Raw genomic sequence first — 11078 nt, 5'->3', positions numbered from 1 at the left:
CTCAAATCCTGTAGCTTGCTTTATCAACTAAATTTATGTAATAGTCTAAATCCTTTGTTGTCATTTAAGCAGTCTTCCCCAGGAGTATATCCCATCTCCAGAAACTGCTTTCTTTGCTCATCCATAAGAAGCAACTCCACATCCATTTGCCTTAACACGAGATTGCTGCGATCCAGTCTCATCTTCAGACTCCACTTCGGATTCTACTGCTCTTGCTCTTTCCATCACATCTTACTCTACTGGGTTCTCAAACTACTCAAAGTCATCCATGAGCACTGGAATCAACTTCCAACATCCTGTTAATATTGATTTTTTGACCTCTTCCCATGAATTGCAAATGTTCTTAGTGCCATCTAGAATGGGGAATTCTTTCCGAAAGTTTTTCAATTTATCTTGCACACATCCATCAGGGGAATTGCTCTCTATGGCAACTATAGACTTCTGAAACATATTTCTTTTCTATTTTGAAATGAACTTTTTTAAAAAGATTTTATTTATTTGATAGACAGAGATCACAAGCAGTCATAGAGGCAGGCAGAGAGGAGGAAGCAGGCCCCCAGCTGAGCAGAGAACCTGTTGCGGGGCTTGATCCCAGGACTCTGAGACCATGACCTGAGCCGAAGGCAGAGGCTTTAACTCACTGAGCCACCCAGGTGCCCCTGAAATGTATTTCTTAAGTAATAAGACTTGAAAGTTGGAATTAATTCTTGATCTACAGGCTGTAGAATGGATGTTGTGTTAGGAGGCATGAAATCAACAATAATCTCATTGTACATCTGCATTGGAGCACTTGGGTACGTAATTACCAATGAGCAGTAATATTTTGACAGGAACCTTTTTTTGAGCACTTGGTCTCAACATAAGCTTAAAATATTCAGGAAACCATGTTGTAAACAGATATGCCATCATCTGGGTTTAGTTGTTTCATTTCATTCATTCATTCATTCATTCATTCATTCAGCACAGGCAGGGGGCACCTGTGATGGCTCAGTGGGTTAAGCACCTGCCTTTGGCTCAGATCATGATCCTGAAGTCCTGGGATCTAACCCCATAACCAGCTCCCTGCTCAGCAGGGAGTCTGCTTCTCCCTTTCCCTCTCCCTCTACCCCTTCCCTGCTCATGCTCTCTCTCCGTCTCTCAAATGAATATATAAAATCTATATTTCTAGACACTTACACAGAAATTATTTAACAATGGTTCCCTTTAAAGAGTGGAACTGATAAACCTGGAGGAAAGAACTTTTACTTTTCATTTTATTCCTTCTGAATTCTGTTTCATAGCTGCTACAAACTGTTTTATTCCTACTGTTAACTTTGTGATGCTATCTGTAACTTATTTCACAATAGCACAATCGAATATATGCTTGGTGGCTTATGCAGAAGTCCCAACTTCAGTGATGACTGCCTGGGACTGAATCAAAAGCCTACTCTCCAGAAATGATTACTACCAGTCTTTTAGCTATCTACTCTAATCAATGCCAGAGGCTTTATTAATTAGCTTGGTGGCTTTTAGATACAGATTTTTGTTGTTCTACTGAATGAGGAATAACTAGAAGATTTTTTGAACTTTTGACAAACTCATGGTAGAAAGGTGATTATTTCCTTATTTTAATATGAGTCTGATATCTTTTTATATGATTTTAATCTATTTTTTCATCTTTAGATATTTATAGAAAAACTTTTTTGTATGAATAAATGTCTTTGTGATGTATTATTAGGACAAAACCAACCAAACAAACTAACAAAAGTAGTCATAAACTATGATGTGTAGTAGAATTCTACTTTTTTGTCAAAAAATATCTAGAAATAGAGAGAGGTAGGTAGAGGAATAGATACATAGATACATAGACATTATATATTTGTACCAGGAACTTGAGTTAAACATTTAAAAGTCTGATCTCATTTTCTTTCTCCAAGATCTCTAGTACACCCCAAACAACTAACCAGTCCCACATTCCTTCAACACTTTGACTAAAATGATCTAGGGCATCAGATACTTGATTCCAGGAACCACTGACGATAATTTAAATAACCATTCTGAAGGAATGCTACAGAGAACCAATTCCACATTCCCAACTTGCATTCTATTCCTCTATTCTATACCAATAACTATCATTCAGGATGCAGTCAGGGGTGCAGAGTCACTATCAGTGTTTTAGGATAAGTGATCCACATTAAAACTTAGACTTTACACAACTGTGGAGGAAGTGGAAAATAAAGGTCCAGAAGAGCGTCCAACTGAATCAGAGAAGGAAACACCAAGCAGTCAATGTGAAAAGCCGCCCACATCCCGCTTTCTGAAGTAGGAATATAAAAGGAAATTTTTGCCTCTGTGTTTCTACCTCCTCTGCGTGTCCATGCTCAGGGTTCTAGGGGTAGGCCTGGGTCTTCTCTTGATCATCATGGACAAGTTTTAGGAAGAAGAATTATGGATGGGACAGAGGAAAACAAGAATGAGCTAGAACCCTCCAGGTACCTTGACACTGTCCGTTGTCATACACAACTGCAAAAATAATTTCAAAAACTACTAGTTCACTTCTGCCCTCCAAATTAAACACGTTTTTTTCTTTGGTTAAAGCCTAAGTCTTAGGCTTTAACCAAAGCCTAAATATAGTAAAACTTAGTTTGAGAAACTCAGTTTCTAGCTTAATTAAGCTGACAGCACAATTCGTCACAGGAACCACTACTATTACTGCTATTTTGTTCTTACTATTGTTACTAATAATTTGCTAATTTCACCCTTCCTGTGAAAAATGAATGTGAAATTCAGAAAATGGTTTTTAACATAGTCAGTCAATCAGGGACCTACCTGCATGCTTATCTTATGAAGTCTGAATAATTCCACCAAGCTACCAGGAATCCTAATTGCATCAGTCTCTGGTTCTTTGGGAAAGGGAGGTGTATTAGAAAGACCATCAACGCCTAAGCCGTACATTCAAATTCTGATAATGCTTCTTTCTTGCCATGAACTCTTAAGCAAGTTGGCTCAGTGGGTTGAAGCCTCTGCCTTCGGCTTGGGTCATGATCCCGGGGTCCTGGGATCGAGCCCCGCATCGGGCTCTCTGCTCGGCGGGGAGCCTGCTTTCTCCTCTCTCTGCCTGCCTCTCTGCCTACTTGTCATCTCTGTCTGTCAAATTAAAAAAAAAAATCTTAAAATTTTCCTTGATCTTTAGCTACCTCATCTACAAAATAGATTTACCCATACTTACTCTGAAGGTAACTATGAAGGTTACATCAAATAATATATGAATCCATCTTGTTCCCACCATTAGTTAAATGATAAAGTGCACTTCAAGACTGACACTAGAATTAAGTTTCAGAAACCAAAAGATGATAAAATTTGCACTATCATCAGGGAGTAGGCATGAGGGGAGACCTGGTTTAGAAGGAATAAGGTATTCGAAGAAGGAATCTAGTCAAGGATAACAGTTCATAGTGGTCTATGAGAAACTGATCCTGTCACTCACATGTTCTCTGGTCCAATTTCAGGACAATTAACTTATGTATCCATTCAACAAGTATTAAGAGAATAATCACTATGTTTGATTATTACACTCACTGTCACCGTACAGGGGATATGAATAGGAAGACAAAATTTGTACATCTGAGATGTAATATAGGAAGGGTTGAAGATGATGGTGTAGGAAGACTCTGACCTCACCTCTTCCCACAGACATACAGAATCTACACCTACATAGTCATTCCTCCTGAGAAAGAACTGAGGTAGGGCTGATGAAACAGCTCTGCACAGCAAAGGATGGGGGAGCCACACAGAGAAGAGACAGAGACACAATAATGACCAAAACCCCACACCTGGTGCTATGAACTGTGGGGCAGCGGTGGCGGGTTGGAGGGACAGGCACAGATTCACCTAACCTGGGACACAGCAAAACAAAACAAAACAAACAAAAAACAAACAGGAAAACCCACAAAACCCCAAAAAACCAAAAACCCACAACAAACAACACACACACACACACACACACACACACACACACACACAAGACAAAACAAAACAAAAACCCAGTGGTTTAAAGGTCAACTAGACTATAAGTGAAGGAAACCCATTTAAGAATCTTTGAGTGTCCACCAAAGAGTTGGGGAACTATTGGAACTCTCTCTGAGGTTGGAGCTGCTGGCAAGCACCGATGCTTATATTATCCCTCCACTATGATAATGCAGATGGGAGCAGGACTCTAGCTAGTCCACCCCCTCAGTGGGCCCTGGGCCGTTAGCCCACACCAGCTTCAGCTGTTCCACAAATGTGGCTCCCCGATTATGCCTACCCTGGCTCCAGCCTTCCCACCAAGGCTGCCCTGGCATGGTACACACCAGGCCACTCCTGACCTCCACCCACTCCAGCTCCAGCTGACTCACTAAGACAACCCAAGCACACAGCATCCCGTGACACCCCAAGCCCATGCCTGCTTCAGCTTCAGCCATTCCCCAAAGTGCCTCCTGCATGGAGAGCCATATTCTTCCAGGCCCAGCTGTCCTGCCAGGGCAGCCCTTGTGCAAAGCACCCTGGGATCTGTTGGTTCATGCCCACTTTAGCTCCAGCTGCCCCTCCAGGGTGGCCTTAGTGTGGACCTAAGCCCTGGAACCACCCAGCCCAAGTCCACCACAGTTCCAACCAAGCAGTCAGAGTCAAAAGGTACATGTAGTCTACACGGTGGATATTCCCACACAAACCCACAATACTCAGGACTGGCAGAGGTATGTTTCCCTTAACCCACAGGGGAAAAAAAAAAACAGAGAAAGTCAGATAAAATGAAAAGATAAGAGGAATATGCTTAAAATGAAAGAATAAGACAAAGCTTCAGAAAAAGAACTAAATGTAATAGAGATGAAAAATCTACCTGACAAAGAATTCAAGGTAATGTTCATAAAGATGCTCCCCATATGAGAGGAGACTGAATGAATTCAGTGACAACTTCAATAAAGAGATAGAAAATATAAAAATGAACCAGTCAGATCTGAAGAATACAACTGAAATGAAAAATTAGTCATTAATTGAAGAAGAGATAAAGAATTTTTCAGACCAAAAAAAGTTAAAGGAATCCATCACCACTAAACGCTAAAGAGACCACTTTAAGTGGAAAAGACAAGAGCAGTAAGAAAATTATGAAATAAAAACCTTTCACTAGTAAAAGCAAACATATAATAAAGGTAGAATATCAATCACTTATAAAATTAATATGAAGGTTGGAAGACAAAAGTAAAATCAATTATATCAAAAATGAGTAAAGGGATTCATAAAGAGATGCAAAGTATGATATTATATATATAAAACATGGAGCGGGGGAATGTAAATGTAGTGCTTTTAGAATGTGTTCAAACTTCAGCGACCATCAGCTTAATATGGACTGTTATATGCTTAGAATTTTATATATGAACCTCATGGTAACAAACTGAGAACCTATGACAGGTATACAAAAAATAAAAAATAAAAAGAAATCCAAGCATAACATTAAAATCATCTATCACAAGGGAAGAGAGTAAGAAAAAAGGAGAAGACTACAGAAAATAACAAAATGGCAATAAGTACACACCTGTCAATTAATTACTTTAAATGTAAGTGGTCTAACGTTCCAATCAAAAGGCAGACACAAGGTGACTGAATGCACTAAAAAAAGCAAAGACCCATCTATATGTTGCCTACAAGAGACTTACTTCACACCTAAAGACACACATAGACTGAAACTCATGGCAAAGGTATTCCATGCAAATGAAAGTGAAAAGGTTAGGTAGTAATACTTAATCAGACAAAATAGGCTTTATTTTTAAATTTTTGTTTTTTAATTTAAGTTCAATTAATTAACATACAATGTACTATTAGTTGCAGAGGTAGAGGTCAGTGATTCATCAGTTGCAGGGCTCATGACATCACATGCCCTCCTTAATGTCCATCACTCCCTCCCTCCATCCCCCTCCCCTCCAGCACCCCTCAGTTTGTTTCCTATGTGATTAAGAGACTCTTCTGGTTTGTCTTCCTCTCTGATTTCATTTTGTTTTATTTTTTCCTCTCTTCCCTTATGCTCCTCTGTTTTGTTTCTTCAATTCCACATATCAATGAGATCATACGATAATTGTCTTTCTCAGATTGACATATTTTGCTTACCACAAAATAGACTTTAAAGCATAGAGGAACAAGGGCAGCTGTGCACCTCTGAGTAGGGCTAGGTGGGGAGGCAGGTGGCTGTCTGCTAGATGCAGCCACACAGGTCATGTGATAGAAGGGATCCCAAGGGATGCCGGCTCTCCTCCCCTGGCCTGAGCGCCCAGCTAGACCCCAGCCAGGGGTGCTGCTACAGCAGCAAGAACAAGTACTCGGACCAGAACCAGGAGGAGCGGAAGCTGCTGCTGGACTCTAGCAGCCAACACCCCCCTGCCCCCGCCAAAGCCCTCAAAGAGGCAGAAGCCAACTACCACAGCCTGCCTCCCACTTGTGCAGGTAGATGAGCAGGCCCTGCTCTCCTCCAGCCTTGCTAAGACAGCCAACAACATCACTGACGTGTCTGCTGTGGACAGGGAGCATCACGAGTACATGGACCGGGCAAGGCAGTAGACACTCGCTTAGCTGTGCTGAGCAGCAGCCTGACCCACTGAAAGAAGCTGCCATGGCTTCCGTCTCTTACCAGCCAGCCCCGCCAAGTGCTGGCCAGCTAGCCCATCCCCTCCCCAGACTCGCAGCAGGTCTCCAGGAGAGCTGCTTATGCCTACAGTGCACTTTCTCAGATCCCTGTGGATGCAAAAGAGGAGCTGGTTGTACAGTTTGGGTTTCCATGAGGAGAAGGATCCTTGAACAGCCCTTCTTCTCTCTTTGCCCCACCTCCATCCTGCCTTGGCTGGCCCCAACATCTCAGGGGCTCACACAGTACCCTAACATGCTACCTACCACAGAGAAGAGTGTGGAAGAGTGGAAGCCTGAGCAAATGAGGATGGACCAAGGGAGGGTAGAACCATTTGGGGTTGGCATTCAAAACCCTGGCCAGGGTTGGGGTGAGGGTCAAAAATAGTCTTCACTAGCAGCGTCTTCACTGTCACTGGAGAAGTGGAGGTATCACTGTGAGGGTGATCCCTAGGGGGTCTTTGGAGCCCTCTTCCTACCTTCCCTTGGCCTCACTCCATTCTCCCTCTCCCTTGACTTGGTGCTCACGTGCACCTCACCAGGGTTTGTTACTACAATATTATTGGCTATATTCCCTATGCTGTACATTACATCCCCATCACTTATTTTATAACTGGAATTTTGTACCTCTTTATCCCCTTCATCTATTTTGCCCACCCCCAATCCCTCCCACTCTGTTAATCAACAGTTTTTTCCCCTTTGAGTCTTTTTAAAAAAGTTTTATTGTGTTATGTTAGTCACCATATAATACCTCATCAGTTTTTGATGTAGAGCTCCAAGATTTCTTGTTTACATATAACATCCAGTGCTCCATGCAATTCTCTTGGTTTTTTTTTCATTGATTTGTTGCATATTCCCTCATTGATGATTTGCTTTTCCCACTTCTATTTCCTCTCTTCTCTCTTGATATTCCAATCGCACTTATACTTTATTTTTTCACTTACCATATTCTGCTTTTTATTACGATCATGTTATCCACTTATTCAATCAACATGTTGAGGAGGCTTGGAAGTGAGGGCTGTATGAATCTGAGTTTGAAGATGAGAATTTTTTTTTTTTAATTTGAGAGAGAGTGAGAGAGCATGTATGCCAGAGCACATGAGGCAGGTCAGAGGGAGAAAGAATTTCAAGCAGAATTTCAAACAGACCCCCTGATGAGCACAGAGCCTGGCTCAGGGCTCAATCCCAGGACCCATGAGATCATGACTGAGCCAAAACCAAGAGTCAGATGCCCAACTGACTGAGAAACCCATGAGACCCTGAAGTGAGAAGTAATTTTTAAACTGTCATCTCATTTAATCCTTTCAACATTTTAAAGATCTATTATCATGCCCTTTTTCGGATGGGAAATCACAGTTAGGAAATGTTAGGTTATCCGCTTGAAGCCAGACAACTAAGAAGATGGGACCAAAACTTGAGACCAGGTCTTCTGACATCATCTCCAGTGTTCTTGTCATTATTCCTTATTAAATTCTTGCAGGATTAGCAAGTAAGAGGTCTTCCTGCTGAATGTCTCTCTTTCTCTCTCGCTCTCTCTCTTTAAACATGGTAGGTTCTGGTTTGATTATTTAATCTGAAATTGTTAATTTTTATTAATTTTTAAAAATTTCTTTTCTGTGCTCCAGAATTCATTGTTTATGCACCATACCCAGTACTCCATGAAATACATGCCCTCCATAATACCCACCACCAGGCTCACCCAGCCTCCCACCTCCCTCCCCTCCAAAATCCTCAATTAGTTTCTCAGAGTCCACAGTCTCTGGGGGAGACTGGGGAAGAAGTCTGTCTTCCCCTCCAATTTCCCCCAACTCCCTTCTTTTCTCCATCTTCCCATGTTCTCCATGTTATTCCTTATGCTCCACAAGTAAGTGAAACCATATGATAATTGCCTCTCTCTGCTTGACTTATTTCACTCAGCATAATCTCTTCCAGTCCTGTCAATGTTGATGCAAAAGTTGGGTATTCATCCTTTCTGATGGAGGCATAATACTCCATTGTATATATGGACCATATCTTCTTTATCCATTTGTCCATTGAAACACATCTTGGTTCTTTCCACAGTTTGGTGACTGTGGCCATTGCTGCTATGAACATTGGGGGTACAGATGGCCCTTCTTTTCATTACATCTACACACTGTTTTCCAAAGTGGCTGCACCAACTTGTATTCCCACCAACAGTGTAAGAAGGTTCCCCTTTCTCCATATCCTCTCTAACACATGTTGTTTACTGTCTTGTTAACTTTGGCCATTCTAACTGGTGTAAGGTGGTATCTCAGTATGGCTTTGATTTGAATCTCCCTGATGGCTAAAGATGATGAACATTTTTTCATGTGTTTGTTAGCCATTTGTATGTCTTCTTTGGAGAAGTGTCTGTTCATGTCTTCTGCCCATTTTTTGACATGATTATCTGTTTTGTGTGTGTTGAGTTTGAGGGTTTCTTTACAGATCTTGGATATCAGCCCTTCATCTGTACTGTCATTTGCAAGTATCTTCTTCCATTCCATGGGTTGCATCTTTCTTTTTACTGTTTCCTTTGCTGTGGAGAAGCTTTTGATCTTGATGAAGTCCCAAAAGTTCATTTTCGCTTTTGTTTCCTTTGCCTTTGGAGACATATTTCGAAAGAAGTTGCTGTGGCTGATGTCAAAGAGGTTACTGCCTATGTCATGCTCCAGGATTCTGATGGATTCTTTTTTTTTTTTTTTAAAGATTTTATTTATTTATTTGACAGAGAGAGAGATCACAAGTAGGCAGAGAGAGGAAGAGAGAGGAAGGGAAGCAGGCTCCCTGCTGAGCAGAGAGCCCAATGTGGGACTCGATCCCAGGACCCTGAGATCATGACCTGAGCGGAAGGCAGCGGCTTAACCCACTGAGCCACCCAGGCGCCCCAGGATTCTGATGGATTCTTGCCTCACATTGAGATCTTTTATCCATTTCAAGTTTATCTTTGTGTATGGTGTAAGAGAATGGTCAAATTTCATTCTTCTACACATAGCTGTCCAATTTTCCCAGCACCATTTATTAAAGAGACTTTTTTCCACTGTATATTTTTTCCTGCTTTTAATCTGAATTTGAATGCTTTAATCAGAACTGCACTTTTCAACCCTCCAAGGTGTCCCACCAATCCCTCTGGTGTAATTCCAGGTTGTTTCCCACATTTAAGACCTCTTCCTGCACTTTAAGGCTTTGAGTTTTTGATCCGAAATCATTCCTTAGAGCTCTGTTTTTGGAATTGTACTTCAAAGTCAAGAAGGCTGATGAAGTCACAGCTAGTGCATCCACTAGTCTTACTGTAAGAAATAAATAAATAAAAACCTTGGATTTTCCAAAGGAAGAAAACTTTACCTCTCCAGTTTTTCTTAGCGAATTTTCTTGAGCAAATTTGTAATTATAAATCCTTCCTTTGCCTGTTTTTAAAATTTTTTTTAAAAAATGTATTTACTGTGGTGTGGGGGTGGGGGGATGGGATGGCAGGGTGCGGTCTCAGTCCTTATGCCTCTGCCTTCCGCTCGGGTCACGGGATGGAGCCCCACATCGGGCTCCCTGCCTACTTCTCCCTCTTCCACTGGCCCTGCTTGTGTTCCCTCTCTCGCTGTATCTCTCCTTGTCAAATAAATACAATCTTTTTTTTAAAAAAAATGTATTTACTTATTTGAGAGAGCGAGGGAGCAAAAGCGCAGGCGGGGGTGGGGTGGGGCGGGGCGCGGTGAGAGAAACAAGCAGACCCCCCACTACCCCAACCCCCACCTCCCCGCCCCCCTGAGGTCTGAGCGTGAGGCAGGGTTCATCCCAGGACCCTAATATCACGACCTGCCCCGACATCAGGTCAGAGGCTTAACCCACTGAGCCATCCAGGCATCCCTCCTCTGTATCTTTTATTTGTACATAAATTTTTTTCCAAAAAGCTTTTTGTCAGGTACAACTCGATTTGAAAGAGAATAGTGGTCCCATTTCCCCTCACTGTAGGAGTTAGCCTAGGCTCCTTGCTCCAAGCTTTAAGTGTCCTGCTTGTCACAGTTTTATTTTTCCTTCGGATCGTGGCAATTACCTAACACGGTTGGCCATTACAGGGGTGAGATACCGAAGAATGTACACAGCAAACGGTGTTAAGTTCTCTCCCACGAGAACATGCATGGGATGGATTGGATCTGCCCGGCTCTGTAAAAGGGTGAGATTTCCTTCTCTGCAGTCGCATTAGCGGATTGCCTCCGACGCCCCTTCTAATCCGAATAACAGAATTTATTCCCCCCTCCCCCACGAGATGTCAGGAGCTTTTGTTGAATTTCTCCTCGCCAGTATCAATTTATTTGTGTCTCGGACCTTGACAACCTCCACTCCCAACCGTAAAGTAGGAGGATGGTAACCGACCCGTCTCAGCCGGTAGTTCGTGGCGCGGGCGGGGCAAGGGAAGCCGGGAGAACCACGACTCCCAGGATGCCTTGCGCTCCCGG

At 42.3% G+C, this 11078-nt stretch overlaps 1 pseudogene; it reads left to right on the top strand.

The window, feature by feature from the left end:
* Window positions 1–6209: 6209 nt before the first annotated feature.
* On the top strand, window positions 6210–6788 carry LOC131999446 (ragulator complex protein LAMTOR1-like; annotated as a pseudogene).
* The last annotated feature ends 4290 nt before the right edge of the window (window positions 6789–11078 follow it).

This window comes from Mustela nigripes, chromosome 13, assembly GCF_022355385.1.
Source record: "Mustela nigripes isolate SB6536 chromosome 13, MUSNIG.SB6536, whole genome shotgun sequence".
Lineage (NCBI taxonomy): Eukaryota > Metazoa > Chordata > Mammalia > Carnivora > Mustelidae > Mustela > Mustela nigripes.
Note: the sequence above shows the minus strand (reverse complement) of the source record. Positions and strands in the feature narration are given on the sequence as shown.